General features: G+C 45.1%; 2 non-coding genes across 2 annotated transcripts; one reads left to right on the top strand and one right to left on the bottom strand.

The window, feature by feature from the left end:
- Window positions 1–17: 17 nt before the first annotated feature.
- Window positions 18–88, top strand: TRNAG-GCC (transfer RNA glycine (anticodon GCC)). The gene has a single exon. It is a non-coding gene; the product is annotated as a tRNA-Gly (tRNA).
- Window positions 89–394: 306 nt separating this feature from the next.
- Window positions 395–466, bottom strand: TRNAA-CGC (transfer RNA alanine (anticodon CGC)). The gene has a single exon. It is a non-coding gene; the product is annotated as a tRNA-Ala (tRNA).
- Window positions 467–18,108: the final 17,642 nt, after the last annotated feature.

Genomic DNA, 18,108 nt, shown 5'->3' with positions numbered 1-18,108 from the left:
CATGTGTTTGCAGTACTGCATTGGTGGTTCAGTGGTAGAATTCTCGCCTGCCACGCGGGAGGCCCGGGTTCGATTCCCGGCCAATGCAACTGGCCTTTTGCCCAGGACTAAATTCAATTTTAAAACTGTAATTAAAATCCACTCGTTCGCTCTGCTTTCACCGCTGTCTCCCTACAAGCGGCACCTCACCGCCAAAAACCAGACCTCACCAGAAATTTTTGCTACGATATTTTCAATATCCCCATTATTTGGCCTGGACTGGGAAGGACAGACACCAGCTCGGGGGCTGGCTCGGGGGGTTTGAGGGAACCCGGAGGCAGTGGGGGGGGGGGAGGAACTGGATCAGCCCGGTGCTTGGAAACAATTATTTTTAATAAGGAAAAACAAAAACGGCTGGAGATGCCGGGGATTGAACCCGGGACCTCACACATGCGAAGCGCGCGCTCTACCACTGAGCTACATCCCCCAGCTGTCCTCGTGAGTCCCGCCAGGCCTATGCATCGTTCCCAAGGCCTGGCTCGCCCTGCACCAGCACCAGGCTCCCCCGCCCCCCCCAGGCTCGTGCCTGGCCGCGGCTGCTGCGCTCGGCGCGCCCACAGCGTCGCTGCCCGCCCCCGTCAGCGCTCGCGGCCACGTCCCAGGCCAGGCGCGGGAACCGCCCGGGCGGCTCTGTCTGCAGCTGCGCCTTTGGCCCAGAGTCAGCGAGCCCCGCTCGGCCCCGGCGACCCCGCCGCTCCGGGGCTGCCCAGCGCTGCGGGCTCGGCGCTGGCAGGAGCCTTCCTAGGAGCGGGGCAGTGGCGCGAGTGGCCCCAACGGACCCTGGGGCAAGAAGGGGCGGGCGGGGGAAGCCCTTCCTGACTCTGAAATCCGTCCCCGCAACCTGCCCCGCCTGCCACCAATCCCGTCCCCACAGCCTCAAGCCGGCCCCTCCAGCTCCCCACACCCCCTGGCCACCTGCCGCAGTCCAGACCCCCCCTAACCTCTGGCCCCAATCCTCCCCCCTCCAGCTGCCCCACAGCCCCAGTGAGGAGAGGGGTAGACAAGAGCACTGTATAAATCCATGGAATGCCCAGGGGGCTCGAACCCCTGCCCCATAAGGAGGGAGAAAAAAGAGCTGGGCGTTCTGATGGAGGTTTATAAACTCTGGAATGGCCTCGGGAAAGTGAATAAGGACGTATTATTTACCCCTTCACCGAACAAAAGAGTCAGGGGTCACCCAGTGAAATGAATAGGCAGCAGGTTAAACACAAACATAAGGAAGTGCTTCCTCACACAAGGCACAATTTGTGGAACTCTTTACCAGGGGATGTTGTGAAGGCCAAAAGTATAAAAAAGAAATTAGTTAAGTTCATGGAGAATAAGCCCATCAGTGGCTATTTGACAAGATGATCAGGACTGCAACCCCATACTCTGGGTGTCCCAAAGCCTCTGACTGCCAGATGTTGGGATTGGATCACAAGGATGTATCACTTTATAATTGCCTTGTTCTGCTCATTCCCCCTGAAGCATCTGGCACTGGCCACTGTGGGAAGGCAGGATATTGGGCTAGATCAGTGGTTCTCTAACATTTGTGCTGGTGACCCCTTTCACATAGCAAGCCTCTGAGTGCGACCCCCCCCTTATAAATTAAAAACAATTTTTAATATATTTAACACCATTATAAATGCTGGAGGCAAAACGGGGTTTGGGGTGACGGCTGACAGCTCGTGACCTCCCTGTAATAACCTCGCGACCCCCTGAGAGGTTCCGACCCCCAGTTTGAGAACCCTTGGGCTAGCTGGACCATTGGTCTGAGGCAGTATGGCCATTCCTATGTTCAGTCCAGCCCCTCCCAGTTTTCTACAGCGCTAATCTAACCGCCATCTTCCCTAGCTCCTGCCCAGCCCCTTAGCTCCAACCTAACTCCTCTCCAAATCCCCTGCCCCTGCAGATCCCCAGTTCCTGTCTAACTTTACTTCAGGTTTGGGTTGCCAACTCTGAAGCTATTCTGGGAGATTCCCAGACATTATGTAATGTCATTTTCTTAAAATATCCTATTAAAATCTCCCAGATTGCTTTCAATAGTCACTGGGAGATGGATGCCTATTCCGGGAAACTCCAGCCCCAGGCCAATCCTGGAGGGTTGGCAACCCTACTTCAGGTCCCTTACAGCCCTTCTCATTCCCTTCCAGTTCTGATCCAGCTCCTCCCACAGCTCTCCCTCAACCCCCTTCCAGTTTCCTTCAGTCCCTAGCCTTCAACTTCCCCAGCTCTGATTAAGTCACCACTCCAGCCCTTTTTAGATCCTCTCCTGGCCCCCATTCCCTGATCCAGCCCCCTGCTCAATTTCAGGTCCCTACAATTCCCCTTCAGCTTTCCACCATAGAGCTTTTCTCTAATCCCCAAATGCTCTCCCCATTCTCCCAGCTCTGATCCAGACCCCCTGAGCGCCACTCCAACCCTGTTTCCCCACTCTCCAGCTCCAATCCAGCAGCCCTGCTCTATCCAGTTGTGCTCCAGCTCCCTCACCCCAGCTCCCTCTTTTTCCTCCTTTCCCAGTTCCTCTCCCGCCCCATGCAAAATGGCTGATAGTTTTGCCTTGTGCTTTGTCTTGGGACGGGGGTGTACCTGTCCTGTCTCTACTTCGACACACACACACCGTGAATATCCCCCAATACTGCAATCCCCCCACAAACCTTCTCCACTTGTCCTTGCCAGTTGCTCATGTCCAGTTGCTCATGGGGTTGTCCCAGCTAGAAGGACTCCCCATCCCAGGCACTCCCTGCCCCAGTAGGCCAGCAAGCCCCGCTCTCCACAGTGACTTCTCTCCACTGCGGTGTAGCTCATCTTCTTCCAAATTGGCAATGGCATGGACAGGGATACATGTTTGCAGCTAGACCCAAGCTCCACTGTTAGCAGCCCCCTGCAGCATCAGCACAGACAGCACACTCACACCCCAATTGCTGGACGCCTGGTTCTATCCACTGGAGGTAATCCATACAAACAATCTGGTTACATCTCCCGGCAGTGGGTGCACAGGCTTCCCGATGCCTGCATCCCATCTACTACACTAGTTGGCAGTGCAATCCACTATATCTCCAGACATGAGACAGTACCCTCCACCCTTGTCCTTCTGGACTCCTGGGTTCTAAAACAAACTCATAACCTTGTGGGCCCTGGTGCAACTCCACTACTTGCACCATTGTAGCAACTGAGCATGGGCTTCAGCCTCTAAAGACAGGTGTGCCTAAAGCTCTCTGGTTCAGTACCAAATAGCCTATGTTTCCCTTTGAGAAACTAGATCCTGAAAAATCCCTGCCAATATCAAAGAGTACTAGAGCATGTTGCACTAGAGGAGGCAGCCCAGACCAGCTCACCCCCGGGGGAAGATTTGTTTCTTGTGGCATCCACAATGGCAAGAACTCGCTACTTCCTTTTACCCACACAGCCTTCAAAGTCATCCCAAGAATAAGGCACAGTACTGGGAGAGATGACCAGGGAAGAATCCTGCAGCTCTTGAAGAGTTTCCCCATTCTCTAGTCCAGAGCCTTGACCAATGAGTGGCCAAATGATTTTCCTCCCACTCCATGGTGTGGAAAGGAAGATGGAAGAAGGAAGTCAGAACTGTACACAGAGGGAAAAGCATTTGCCACCTGCTAGTGAGGTGAGATAAAATTGATGGCATTCACGGTCATGTTGTCCAAAAGCATAGTACACATTACAGCAAATCAATGGAATTAAAAGCATGCCTTGTGTAATCCTGTACTGTAACTAGGCTATGCCTATGCTTAAACCCCCACAGTGGCAGCAATGCAGCTGCACTTCTGTAGTGCTTCAGTGTAGACACTCACTACAGTGACAGGAGGGGTTCTCTGATCACTGTAATTAATCTAAATGCCAGAGAGGCGGTAGCTAGGTCGATGGAAGAATTCTGCTTATGAGGGGAGGATGGAATGGGGAGCCCAGACAACGACCAAAGCATCGGATGATGGAGTGGCACATAGAGCCCTGGGCATGACAGAAGGGATGGGGGGAGTTGGAGAGAGTCCTTGAAATAGAGAGGAATGGGAGGGTAGCACATAGGGAGCTTGCTGGGGGAATAGAGGAATGCAAGGAGCCCCTGTAGGCAATAAGCTTGGCCTACAGAAGTTACAAGTGTGAAACCTCCACTATACATCTGTGAGAGAGAGACCCCTCTAAGGCCTGATCTACACTGCGGGGATAAGGGGCGGTATCGATATAAGTTATGCAACTTCAGCTACGTGAATAACGTAGCTGAAGTCAACGTACTTAGATCTACTCACCGCGGTATCTTCACTGCGGTGAGTCGACAGCTGACACTCCCCCATTGATTCCGCCTGCGCCTCTCGCTCCGGTGGAGTACCAGAGTCGATGGAAGAGCACTCGGCGGTCGATTTATCGTGTCTAGACTATAATCTTTAACATATAAAAGGAAATGTTAATGTGGAAAACTTCATCCATCTCCCTCAGTTTTCTTCTTTTTCTTTATTTGCCTTCTCCTCTTTCTGCTCCCCACATCTTCTTTAAAATGTACTGTTACTAAGGACACTGAATTAGAGTTCCTGAAACCACGCCAATTCAGTTCCTAAATCATAGTTATGTTAAGTGGAGCCCAGCTATTGGGAAAGGAAGCAGCAATTTTCCTTTGAAGGATTTCCTAGTGTAGAGTTAGCAAGGGCACTCTAGAATTAAATTACTACTTGCTTGTGAACCCAGAAACAACATTTAACAAGTGGCAAGGCTCCTTTTAACTTTAAAAATTAACTTTTTAAAAATAGTCAACTATAAGTGCATTTAAAATAAGAAAGAAAAGTTGTTTATAATATTTCCCTTACCATTTCCCTTATCTTTCTGTTATTGGTTTCATAATAGAAGGATTATGTTGCAGGAAACTCATACCATTGGATTTTTGCAAGGTTTTTGGTTGTTTATTTGTTTTTGTTTTTTTAAAGGAAGAAACAACCTAAGAGCTGAGAATGTTGTAAGAGAGCTTTTCCTCTAGCTGTTTTCTGTGAACTCACCTGAGGGGCCTAATCCAGTCAGCAGCCTCTGAATATGCCTGCCTGATCAGGCCCCACACACAATTTACGTAGCTGAACATCTGTCTTCCCTGTTTTATGACTTGCTCAGGGCTTAGGTGAGAGAGGGTCCCTGGGGCACCTAGAGTGGAGCAGCAGTGCACACACTCAGCAGCAAAAACCTAGATGCCAAGTTGCCTACAGCAGGGGTTCTCACAGCAAATTTTTTGGTGGCCTCAGAGTCCAGCTACCAGCTCTCACTGATGGCCGCACTGACACTTTTTCCTAAAATACTTAATTAACTTTAGGAAAAACAGTTAAATATGGACAGATACACGTCCAAATCATTATAATTTATATTTGTAGAGTTTTTTGGCAGACTCAGAAGTAAAAATAATGCTGCCTTCCCTTTCGGGAGTGATATTTGTATATTTGTTAATATCACAGCGCACTTAGTAGCTACCTGGCAGGCTAGGAAAAGTGATATTAACAAACATACAAGTATCACTTTTCACAGATAGCTAGTAAGTCTGCTGCGAAAAGTGATACTTGCGTGTTTGTTAATAACACTTTTCTGAGCAAGGCCCAGGACCGATTAAGCCCTGGATCGGGGAACCGAAGGGGGGGCAGCAGGGGCCAGAGGTGATGGTGGGATGGATGTGGGCCCAGGGAAGGCAGTGGGGCCCCGAGGCAAGGGTGGGGATGGATGCGGGGCTGTGGAAGGCAACGGGAGCCAGAGGCGATGGGGATGGGTGGTGAGTCCCACTGTTGCGTGGCCAGAGCTAGGATCTGGTGTCTGCTGCCATGTGGTTAGGGCCAGTGCCTCTGTCAGAGCCCAGAGCTGGGGACAGGAGCTGCGTGGCCGAAGCCAGGGATCGGAGCCTGCTGCCGTGCAGCCGGAGCTGTGGGGCAGCGCCTGGGGCCAATGCCTCCCACCACACGGCCAGAGCCTGGAGCTGGATGCCGGAGCCTGGGGCTGTGTGGCTAGAGCCAGGAGTCAGTGGCCGGCGCTGTGACTGGAGCCAGTGCTCGCAGCTGCGCGGCCAGGGCCAGGGGTCAGCACCTGGGGCCAGGTCCCCCCACCACCAGGTGGCCAGAGCCTGGGAACAGAGCTGTGGGTTGATGCCTGCTGCCGTGCAGCTGGGGTAGAGGATCAGCGCCAGGTGCTGGGGCCACTGAGTAGGGATGTAAAAGTTTAACCGGTTAACAGATAAGCTTGATGCTTATCAGTTCCAGTTACCGATTAAACTCCGCTGCCCGCCCCCCGTGCACTTGGCATCCCAGCTGCCAGCCCGTGCGCCCGGGGCTCTGCTGCTGGCCTGCTCACAGGGCTCGGCTGCTGCTGCGCCTGGGGCACTGCTGTTGCCCCCAGATGCCGGGCACCAGAGGTAGCAGATCCCCAGGCATGGCGGCAGCAGAGCCTCAGGTGTGGGGCTGGCAGCCAGGGCCCCAGGTGCGTGGGGGAAGCTGGCATCCTGGGTGTGGCAACAGAGACCCCAAGCATGCGGGATGGGGCAGTGGGGATCCCAGGTGCGGGGGGGAGCGGAGCCCCATGTAAACCTGCACCTCTAGTTCCCCATTAAACTTTTAACTATTTAACCGATTGAATTTCAACCGGTTAAACGGTTACTTTTTTTACCCACTGTTTACATCCCTACCACTCAGCCGGAGCTGTGGGTCAGCGCCGTGCAGCTGGGGAAGAGGATCAGCACTAGGGGCTGGGGCCGCATGGCTGGAGCCCAGGGCCAGCACCCGCCCCTGCATGGCCGGAACTGGGGGCCAGAGGCCAACTGACCCTCTGGGGCCGGAGCTGGGGGTCAGCACCTGCTGCCCTGTGGTTGGAGCTCACTGCCGTGCAGCTGGGGCTGGGGGTCATCGTTGCCAGGGGCCAGTGCCTGCTTCCACACAGCTGGAACTAGGGGTCGGAGGCTGAAGCCCCACAGCTGGAGTCGGGGGGTGGGGTTAGTACCCACTGCCCCATGGTCAGAGTCTGGCGCCGCACAACCAGGCTCCTGAAGTCCTGCCGCTGGAGTCTGCCACCCAAACTCTCTTCCCCCAGTATGGGTCAAGAACTCACCTTGCTCCTGCAGCGTTGTGCCCCACGTCTCGCCAGAGGCAGTATAGGGCCACGCATCCAGGAGCAACAAGGAGGGAGTGGGAGGGGCTGGTGCTTTACCCCCCTCCCTCCCCTCATCACCACCCAGGAGGCTGTCATGGCTGCATAAAAAGCCCCTGGTGGCTGCATGTGGCCAAGGTAGCCACATTTGAGAAATGCTAGCCAGTAGCTGAGCAGGAGTTTTGTGGATCGTAGTAGTGCCTAAAAATGTAACTTAGGCGCCTGAGTACCTTTGTGGATCACACCCTCATAGCCTTTTTGTGCACAACTCAGTTGTGAGTTTTTTGCAGTAGTAAGGCAATCACATGAACCAAATCATTCTGAGTGGATGTTCCCTACTATAGTTTCCTTTTCCAAACAAAGCAAAGGGCTATAAAGTCAAACTTAAATACCTCCCCTTTGTTTTATGGGCTGAGTAATTCCGTCAATTTTGTTAGAAATGTGGTTAGAAACTTTTCATATGTGTAACTGCTCTTTGACCTGTGCACTGTGCTTTTGCTTATTCTGGCTCATACAAAGATGATGGTGTTAGACTAATAATTTCAGAGTAATACTCTGTACTGTCCAGGAAGTAGCTTGAGAAGCCTTCAGTATGACTTGACCAGACTTATGATAAAGCATGAAGTATGCTATCAGATCATCTCAGACTGATTGATTAATTGATTAATACTCCTTCCCACATTAAATGATATTTCTGTTACTATGGCATTTGGGATTCCTAAGGGCAAAGGAGAAAAAAAAGAAAAGAAAAATGCTTGGTCTTAGCATTACTCCCTGTTCTTCAGTTCTCCATGGGTCATAACATAGTCTGGCTATCAAACTTTGAAATTTGAAGAGTGAAAAAAATACAGTCATTTTTAAATGCTCTGGGAAACATAAAATTAATTGATGATATAAAGTAAGAGTTTGTCCTCAAAGACTAATTGTAAAATGAACTATGTGCATCGACCACTGGAAGCCGAAGAACCACACCTCCGTCCTGAGAAAATCTTCCTGTCGAGGTAACTGAGCTGGCTTTCAGTTTGACAGCATCCCTTTGACTTTATTAGCTATTTTCCAAAGAATTCATTCCAAACATTATAATAAAAATATTCTGTTCTTTCACTTAAGATAAGATGTTAGCCAACTTCTCTCTCTTCCTAGCGTCAGTAACATGTTATGATCCCTTCACTTATATTCTCCCTTTAGATATTTTTTCTCCTTCTCTCTCTCCTTTTTCCAATGAACCTGTGACTCCGATTACTAGCTGCTCAAAGCAGTTTTTCTTCTTGCCCATCATGCATCTGGAATAATTTTCATTATTTTACTGAAGGAAGGTCTGGCTGGCCTTGTTTAAACAACCAGCAAACCATCTTTGTTGTCAAATAAAATTAATACATCTCCAGCAAGAAGAAACTGATCTGGAAGAAGCATCCTGACGCCTCATTATCATGTAGGCATGGTCCGGCACCGGACTATAATGTCTGATCTTACAAAGCTTATCTGTTCAGTATGTCACTTAGAAACAACATAAAAATCAGCTTAAGTAAAATTTATGTCTTTTAGAGTAGTGTATTTTCTCATGGGATAAGCTTTACTGACATTAAACTCCAATTATAAATGAAAAACCAGCAAACCCTTGTGTGAGCACTCCCACTGAAGTCAACAGCAAAACTTTGATTAGCTTCAGTGAGAACAAGGACTGGTCCCTTAGTTTCTACTCAGGTGTATTTCTTGAATCTAAGCAATATCTACCTCATCATAATGTAAGCTATTTTGCCTTCAGTTTGTATGCATTTATAACAGATGTTAACATAAGGAGTTGTATGTACCCATTGGTGCCAGGACACCCCCCTGAGTTGATGAGGATTCTATGCCTCTTAATAAAATTATTATATTCCTCTAGTATTTGAGGCTTTGAATTCATATACTTGGTGAAGGTGTTCTTTCAGACAGTCTATCATATCATTTTTCCATCCTATAAGAAGTAGTTATGTTCCTGAAAAATGCGACTTTAAGCGAAACGATGTTAAGCAAATCCAATTTCCCCATAAGAATTAATGTAATGGGTGGGGGTTAGGTTCCAGGGAAACTTTTTTCGCCAGACAAAAGACTATATATATATACATACACATACACAGTATAAGTTTTAAACAAACAATTTAATACTGTACACAGCAATGATGATTGTGAAGCTTGGTTGAGGTGGTGAAGTCAGAGGGTGGAGCAGCACATGGCTGTTGGGGGAGGGACAGTTGAACTGCCAGCAGTTGTTAGCCTGCTGGGTAGCTACCCCACAGGGAACTTAGGGGAGCGGGAGCTAATGAGGGGGCTGCTGGTCCACCCTGGTTCAAAGCCCCCACCAGCTAGCTCCAACGGGCTGCTCTTTCTGCAAGCAGTGGACAAAGCAGGGGGCTGCCAAACAAAGTTATAAGGGAGCATTGCACAACTTTAAACGAGCATGTTCCCTAATTGATCAGCAACGTAACAATGAAACAATGTTAACCGGGACGACTTTAAGTGAGGAGTTACTGTAGTGTACAAATAATTTGACATTGTCTTCCACACTTCAGACACTAACCACCAAGCTTCCAGAAATTAGTGAATTTGCTTTTGATAATTAATACAAAACACAAAATAATTAATTTAATCATCAACAGAGCACAAAATAATAATTGTGTTTAGCACTAAGAGAATCGGATCTAGTCAAGGGAGGTGAGAAGCCACATTCTCCCCTCATTCACCTTCCTGCAGGGGGCGGGGTCTGAATAATGCATGATAAATGCATAGTATCCCTGTATCTTTAAGGAAAGCCTGCTTTGATGGACTGTCAGTCAAATTGTGAAACTTCCTGTTTGGGAGGCAGATCAAGACACCGTACATCCATGTCACTGAGGAGAAACAGATGCAGATCTCTAGAGTACCAGCAAGTATTTAATTAATGTTCCTTTTGTCTTACAACATAAGAGGCTGTTTGCAGCTTATAATAAAGTGAAATCATGCTTCTGACACAGCCCAATTTAAATATCTCCCAGAGCATCCCTTAATAAAAGTAGAGTGAATTGAATCACTCAAACAAAACACTACCCTTGGGCTATACTCAGAGAAATAGATAGATTTAGATTGATCTATATAATATATTTTGCTTTCCTTACATAACTATAAATCTGTTCAGTACAAAACTCAGATATTCCCATCTACTGAATGCTTTTAAAACTTCAGAAAGCAGAAATCTAACATTGTTGTTGTTCCCATAACATTATGCAAAACTCCAAATGTTGCCACATACATATCTCATCTTTGTTCCAGATATCCTCCACGTCAGGCTTGTCCAGATGTCTGGAAGCAACCCATGGTTCCAGGAAATACTGTGCAGAACAATTTTTTAATTTTGCTGGATACCACAATGCAAACTTAACATTCAGCTTACTCAACAGCTCTCTCACAGGACTAAATTCACCTCTTTGTGTTTGTGTTTCTATGCTGACATCAGAGAAAAACAATGTCACTCTATTATATAGTAGTTTCTCTGCATTTCTCATTAAGATTAACTCATTCCTGGTACCTCAGAAATGTTGTACAGTAACTCCTCACTTAAAGTCGTCCCGGTTAACATTGTTTCGTTGTTATGTTGCTGATCAATTCGAGAACATGCTCGTTTAAAGTTGTGCAATGCTCCCTTATAACATAGTTTGGCAGCTGCCTGCTTTGTCCATTGCTTGTAGGAAGAACAGCCTGTTGGAGCTAGCTGGTGGGGGCTTTGAACCAGGGTGGACTGGCAGCCCTCCATCAGCTCCCTGCTCCCCTAAGTTCCCTGTGGGGCAGCCACCCACCAGGCTATCAATTTCCAGCAGTTCAGCTGCCCCTCCCCCCACTGCCATATGCTGCTCCTGCCCTCTGCCTTGGAGCTGCTCCTGGGAGCCTCCTGCTTGCTGTGTGGGGTGAATGGAGGGGCTAATGTCAGGGTGTCCCCCTCCCCCCTGCTCCTGCCACTTACCCCATCTCCATGGGGGTGGGGGACAACATAACGAGCCTCAGGATGGCGGGAGCTTGGCGGGAGCTTGCTGGCAGCAGCTGCTGTCTCAACTTGCTGATCTACTTAAAAAGGCAATCTACTTAGAGTGGGGGTAAGCATACTTAAAGGGGCAATGCACATCTCTCTCTTTCTCTCAAACAGAGTTTATGTCTCTGTCTCTGTCTGCCATGCTGTCTCCCCTCCCTCCAAGTGTGCTGCCTTGTAGAGTGTGAGGCTACATTAACAACATCTTAACTCTTGAGGGCTCAGCCGAGTGCTAGTTCATCATTTAGCAGCAAGGCATTCCCTGGGAAATATCCCACCCTCTTCCACCCTCTGACTTCACCACCTCAACCAAGCTTCAACTTAGGCAACTAAGCCGCCTGACTCCAGGAGGCAGGTTTCTGTACATGGATCAATAAGCAGAGATAAGCACCTCTGTGCAGCCCAGCATTAAGTGCCTCAGGTCTGGTCTACTCTACAGGGTTTGGTTGACATAAGCTGCCTTGCATCAACCTAGCTGTAGAAGTGTCTTCACTTAAAGACTTCACACTTCACTTTTGAGTCCCACCAATGTAAGTGCCTTTCTACGCCTATTTAATAACACCACCTCCCCAAGTGGTGTAGAGTCACAGTCAACGTAATTAGGTTGATGCAGTGTGATAGTCAGTGTAGACACTGTGTTGCTTACGTCAACTATTACTGGAGCCATCCCATAATGCCCCACACTGTCAATACAATGAATACATTGGTGAGGATGCACATCACCAACACAAGAAGCCAAGTGTGCACACACACAAGCAATTTAATAACTATGGTGCCTGTATGCCAACATATGTTAGGTCAACATAATTTTGTAGTGTAGGCCTGGCCTCAGTCTGTGAGAGGGACGGGTCTTAGTACACATCCTTCTCATCAGCATCTCCCATTGGTTAATTTAGGTAGCTTGCTTCTTAGCATGCTGGCTTTGTGGATCACCTTCAAAGGTATCTTTCTCTCTCTCCATTCATTGTATAGGGAGCGTAAGAGACTAATTCAGCCTTTTGGATCTCAGTGTTTTTCCTGTGATCTTCTAGGTGACTAAAAGTTAGGCGCTATGACAGTGTTGCAATGCCAAATCCCTTTGTAGATCCCACCCTAATTCTTTGGGATGAAGATCTTTTCTTCCTTTATGTTTTTATAATGTAAACACTGCCAAGAACAAATAATAAATAATAATCTCTCATGATGCTAGAGCCAGTTGAATAATATCACAGATTTGTGAATAAACAAACAGGTCAAATACATTTGTTTCCATTTATAAGAATATACTGTACATTTTTTTTGTAAATATTCTAGTGGGTCATCACAAAATGTTCATGAATCTTTCACATTTCACCAATTTGTACCAAAGTATATTATTTGGTATTTCCATTCTCCTTGTAAAAAGTTTCCATCAGGGCTCAGAAACAAATTCTTATGACCTAGGTGACTAATTTCGAACAATCCATAGAATGCCAATTACATGCTTGTGTTATTTGTCAAATATTTTAAAATACAGAATGTATTTACAAAATCTGGTATAGGTTTGTGAACAGTTTCCAAAGCCAGCTCTGTGTATCACTCAGGGAACACAGTTATCAGAGTAAATATTACCAGGGAAGATTTTCAAAAGTGCTTAAACATTTAGGAGTATAAGTCCCATTGACTGGGACTTATGCTCCTAAATCCTGTAAGTGCTTTTGAAAATCTGTCCCACTGTCCTTTTACATAACTGATTTTTAATTACTTTCTCTCATGTATTTGATTTGGATTACTCATCTGAGAAAGGTAGTGGAGCATGCAAAAAAGTCTTTGTGTAACTCACATTCATACACTGCATGCCATAAAGACTGACATAGAATCTAGATATTTAATGTCCCTAACAGGAATAGTCTAGTACACCACCTAAGATTCAGTTATATACAAATATGGTATTTACCATCACGTAATATGGAACAATGAAAGTTAGAGAAAAAAATTGAGATAGAAAGACAGAAAAACAGGATTAATGCTCTGAACTGCAAATTTTGTCATGGTTGAAGACTGATGAGTAAGTAATAGCCCTGTAGAAATTATTTGACTGACAAATTAATTGCACAGAACAATAATGGCTCCTTGAGCCAAATTCAGCCCTGAGGAAGCAGGTACAAATCCTAATGACTTATTAAAAGGAATCTTGACTCTACTTCAACTGAGTAAAAGTAGAATACTGTATTAACATTACTGGATTTGATGTTAAATAGAAATTTTGTTGTAAAACTTAGAAACAAAGAGTCTCACTTAGTTATACAGATTTACGCAGCTTATAAAGCAGAAGTTTCCAAACAGTTAAATGACACTGCTTTTTACAGGCCTTTAATTTATATTATAATCCCACTTGTGAAGCCATGACAGAAGTTGATTTGGAAACAAACACAGCATTCCAATTAGGATAGATCATTAAACAGGACATTCATATATGATCGGGGTTTTGTTTTGAAAATGATTCATTTTGAAAAGCATCAGCTTATTTTATGAACCTTAGTCCAAGCATGCAGTTCTCCCCCTCTTTCCTCCCACTACCCTGTGAAGGCCTTTAGAAAACACAGATCATGAGAGAGAGAGAAAAATTACTTTATTTGTCTTTTAAGTAGTAGGATATTTTTAAGGAAGAGATGCTGAGGACTCAGTTATTGAAACAAATATCCTCCATACTTTGTCCTCAATTTGGTCACCTATTGAAAAAGTTTTGGTGCACTAAAATGTACATCTTTTGCTGCGCTGAAACAAATCATCCTTTTGGCCCATGTAACTGATGATAATGTACATGTGTGTTCATTAGTTCATTCTGAACCAACATATTATTGCAAATACTAGTGAAGACAGATGCCGACTGCATGAAACTGCTACATGAAAAGTGAAGGCTCATGCTTATCATAGTGACACAAGAGAATGGCCACGTCATAAACAGCAAATAGAGGTCTAATTCCAGATACTTCCAGAGAAATTCCATCTCCGCTGTTCCTCTTTCTCAAACAGAATCTGATACTTCAATATTCTCTGCATTTTTAAAATCAGAGTTACAGATAGAGTCCAAAATTGTAAGTTTTTCCAGAACAACCCCCCTCCCCCATCAGGAACAGTATCACCAATGATGTCACGGCAAACCTGGTGGCTGAACTTTGTGATTTTGTCCTCACTCATAACTATTTCAGATTTGGGGACAATTTATACCTTCAAGTCAGCGGCACTGCTATGGGTACTCGCATGGCCCCACAGTATGCCAACATTTTTATGGCTGACTTAGAACAATGCTTTCTCAGCTCTCATCCCCTAGTGCCCCTCCTCTACTTGCGCTACATTGATGACATCTTCATCATACGGACTCACGGGAAGGAGGCCCTTGAAGAATTCCACAAGGATTTCAACAATTTCCATCCCACCATCAACCTCAGCCTGGATCAGTCCACTCAAGAGATCCACTTCCTGAACACTACAGTGCAAATAAGTGATGGTCACATACACACAACCTTATACCGGAAACCAACTGACTGCTATTGTTACCTATATGCCTCCAACTTCCATCCAGGACACATCACACGATCCATTGTCTACAGCCAAGCCCTAAGATACAACCGCATTTGCTCCAATCCCTCAGACAGAGACAAACACCTACAGGATCTCTATCAAGCGTTCTTAAAACTACAGTACCCACCTGGTGAAGTGAAGAAACAGATTGACAGAGCCAGAATGGTACCCAGAAGTCACCTACTACGGGACAGGCCCAACAAAGAAAATAACAGACCGCCACTAGCCGTCACCTTCAGCCCCCAACTAAAACCTCTCCAGCACATCATTAAGGATCTACAACCTATCCTGAAGGACGATCCCTCACTCTCACAGACCTTGGGAGACAGGCCAGTCGTCGCTTCCAGACAGCCCCCAAAGCAAATACTCACCAGCAACCACACCACACAACAAAAACACTAACCCAGGAACCTATCCCTGCAACAAACCCCGTTGCCAACTCTGTCCGCATATCTATTCAAGGGACACCATCATAGGACCTAACCACATCAGCTACCAATGTGATATATGCCATCATGTGCCAGCAATGCCCCTCTGCCATGTACATTGGCCAAACCGGACAGTCTCTACACAAAAGAATAAATGGACACAAATCAGACATCAAGAATTATAACATTCAAAAGCCAGTAGAAGAACACTTCAATCTCCCTGGACATTCAATAACAGACTTAAAAGTGGCAATTCTTCAACAAAAAAAACTTTAAAAACAGACTCCAACGAGAAACTGCAGAACTGGAATTAATTTGCAAACTGGACACTATCAAATTAGGCCTGACTAAAGACTGGGAGTGGATGGGTCACTTCAAAAACTAATTTCCCCATACTAATTTCCCCCTACTGTTACGCAAACCTTCTTGTCAACTGTTTGAAATGGCCACCCTGATTACATTAGCCTCATTACCACTACAAAAGTGATTTTTCCTCCCTTGGTATTCTACTGTTGAGAATAGCCCACTTCCACTTTAATTGAATTGTCTTGTTAGCACTGACTCTCCCACTTGGTAAGGCAACTCCCATCTTTTCATGTATTGTGTATATATACCTGCCTACTGTATTTTCCATTCCGTGCATCTAATGAAGTGGGTTTTAGCCCTCAAAAGCTTGTGCCAAAATACATTTGTTAGTCTCTGAGGTGCCACAAGTACTCCTCTTTGTTCTTGCTGATACAGACTAACATGGCTACCACTCTGAAATTAATAACTGAGAAACTCTTGGGACAATAGTTTTCTGCTATGAACTTCAACTTCAGTTAATATATTCCTATAAGGGCAAGAAAGGGAGAGTTATGAAGTCAGTTTAAAGTTTACTTCCTAGAAGACACTACTAATATATGCCTTGGTGACTATGTCAGTGGGCCCTGAAGGTAAACTTTCTGTGCCTCTTTACATGTCAACATCCACACCTGATGTCAGGACTGTGCAACAGTTCAAAAGAAAAGATTAAAGAAAAGAGGTCATCCAGGAAAAGAAAGCAGAAATAAAGGAGAGAAACATTAATTTACTCTATGAAATCACTGGATGGTGGAGGTATCAATGAGCTTAGAGTGTAAATTAGAAAATTTAGTAATAGATGTCTTTAAAAGAGGCATTCTCCCAACCTTTATCTTCCCACCTCAGCACTGCTGAAAATCAGACACAAGATGTCTCAAATTAAGCACACAAAATTAGAACAGTTCTTCAAATGTTGGTCATAATATGTACAACTTGAATGATATGGCTATTTATTAAGAATGGTTAATTGGATTTTATTAATTATAGAATATTACAGCAAATACTCTATTTCATCATATTTTCCTGACTTACATGATATGGATTTTGCCCATAATTGCAAACACTAATTATAGCACTAAAATCAGGCCTCACAACTAAAGGTATTTTTGGAGTCTTTCTCTGAATCTGTAGGATTCTTTTGTTTGTTGATACAAGTGAAAGTGAATGTGTCAGTAGTTGGTAGATGTGTCTTTATGAAATATTTTGTGTGTACCTTCAGAGTCTACATGCCTATCTTATTCTAGCCCCTCTATCTACAAAATTATCGACATTTATACATATAGGCATGTGCATTTTTTCTCTTTTTCTCTGATATTCAAATAAACACTCATTCAGTCTCCCCATTATTATGCCCAGTCCTGCAAACCGTTACTTCCACAAATAATCTGAATTCCTGATAGTAGTCTCATTTATATCAATGGGATTGTGTGACTAAGGATTTGGAAGACCAGGCTGTTTTTTTTTCAATATAATGCATGTAAGAATAGGCCTATAATTACCTCTGAAAAGCACATAAGATGAGTTTCCAGATGTTAATAGTTATCTGCTACAAGTTTTAGTATATTGGCTATTACAGCAAGTATGCAGAGTTATTATTCTAATAGATGCTTATTTGTCACTTTCATCAAAGAGTTTTGCGTGGTCTAGAACATTTTTGAAGTGCTCCAGGCTTGTTTGCTGTCAAAGGATCTTTAATGTGTAATGAAACAATAATTAGATATACTACTCACTTTTAATTAAGAGTGCGTTAAGCAGGGTCTTCACACAAACTATAATTATTTAAAGTAAATTCTTAACAACCCATAATGTGACCACAAAATGTTTTAGTTAAATGAGGAAGAGTAAATGGTTTCCTTTTAGAAACTTTAACATAATGATTTGGAATTCAAATGACAGCGTGGGATTGATTTAGAACATTTTCAAGTCAATGATAAAACTTCCCTGGATTACATGGAAGCAGGATTGGATTTTATATTCACAAAAGACTGTGGGCCAAATTCTGCTTTTGGTTACTCTACTGTAAATCCAAAGCGACACCATTGACTTCATTGAAGATACTCCAGATTTCCACTAGTGTCAGAGAGCAGAATTTAACCCAAGGTGAAGTGGGAAGTGGGCAGAGTTCACAGCTAAATAAAGCAGAACTGCCCATTTCACCTTGAATTGTCTCTTGCAATCTAATCTGTTCCACCCTTGTATTTAGCTGTGACGCTCTGAGTACCTTTCCCAGACCTGAGGAAGAGCTCTCTGTTGTAAACCTGAAAGCTTGTCTCTTTCGCCAGTAGGTGTTGGTCCAGTCAAAGTTATTACCTCACCCATCTTGTCTCTGTAATATCCTGGGACCAACATGGCTACAACAATGTATCAAACACCTTTGAAACTAAATTTCTATTTTAAAAATGTTAAGCTTTTCCACTCCAAAGTGGGCTTATTTTCCTTCAGAAATTATCCTTCTTTTCATGTAAAGACCTAGAAAATGTTGCTGTGCACCATAGAAATACAGCCCCTGCCCCACAGGGTTTCCAGAAACACTCCCATATTTGTAAGGAGCTGTGAGATACGGTGCTTTCCATCTGTAGACAAAGGTTAATTACCACTAATAAATACTTCTGAAGGTAAAGT

The sequence above is a fragment of the Lepidochelys kempii genome, chromosome 11 (assembly GCF_965140285.1).
Source record: "Lepidochelys kempii isolate rLepKem1 chromosome 11, rLepKem1.hap1, whole genome shotgun sequence".
NCBI classification, from domain to species: Eukaryota; Metazoa; Chordata; order Testudines; family Cheloniidae; genus Lepidochelys; species Lepidochelys kempii.
The sequence above is the reverse complement of the archived record's forward strand: the minus strand, read 5'-3'. Positions and strand labels throughout refer to the sequence as shown.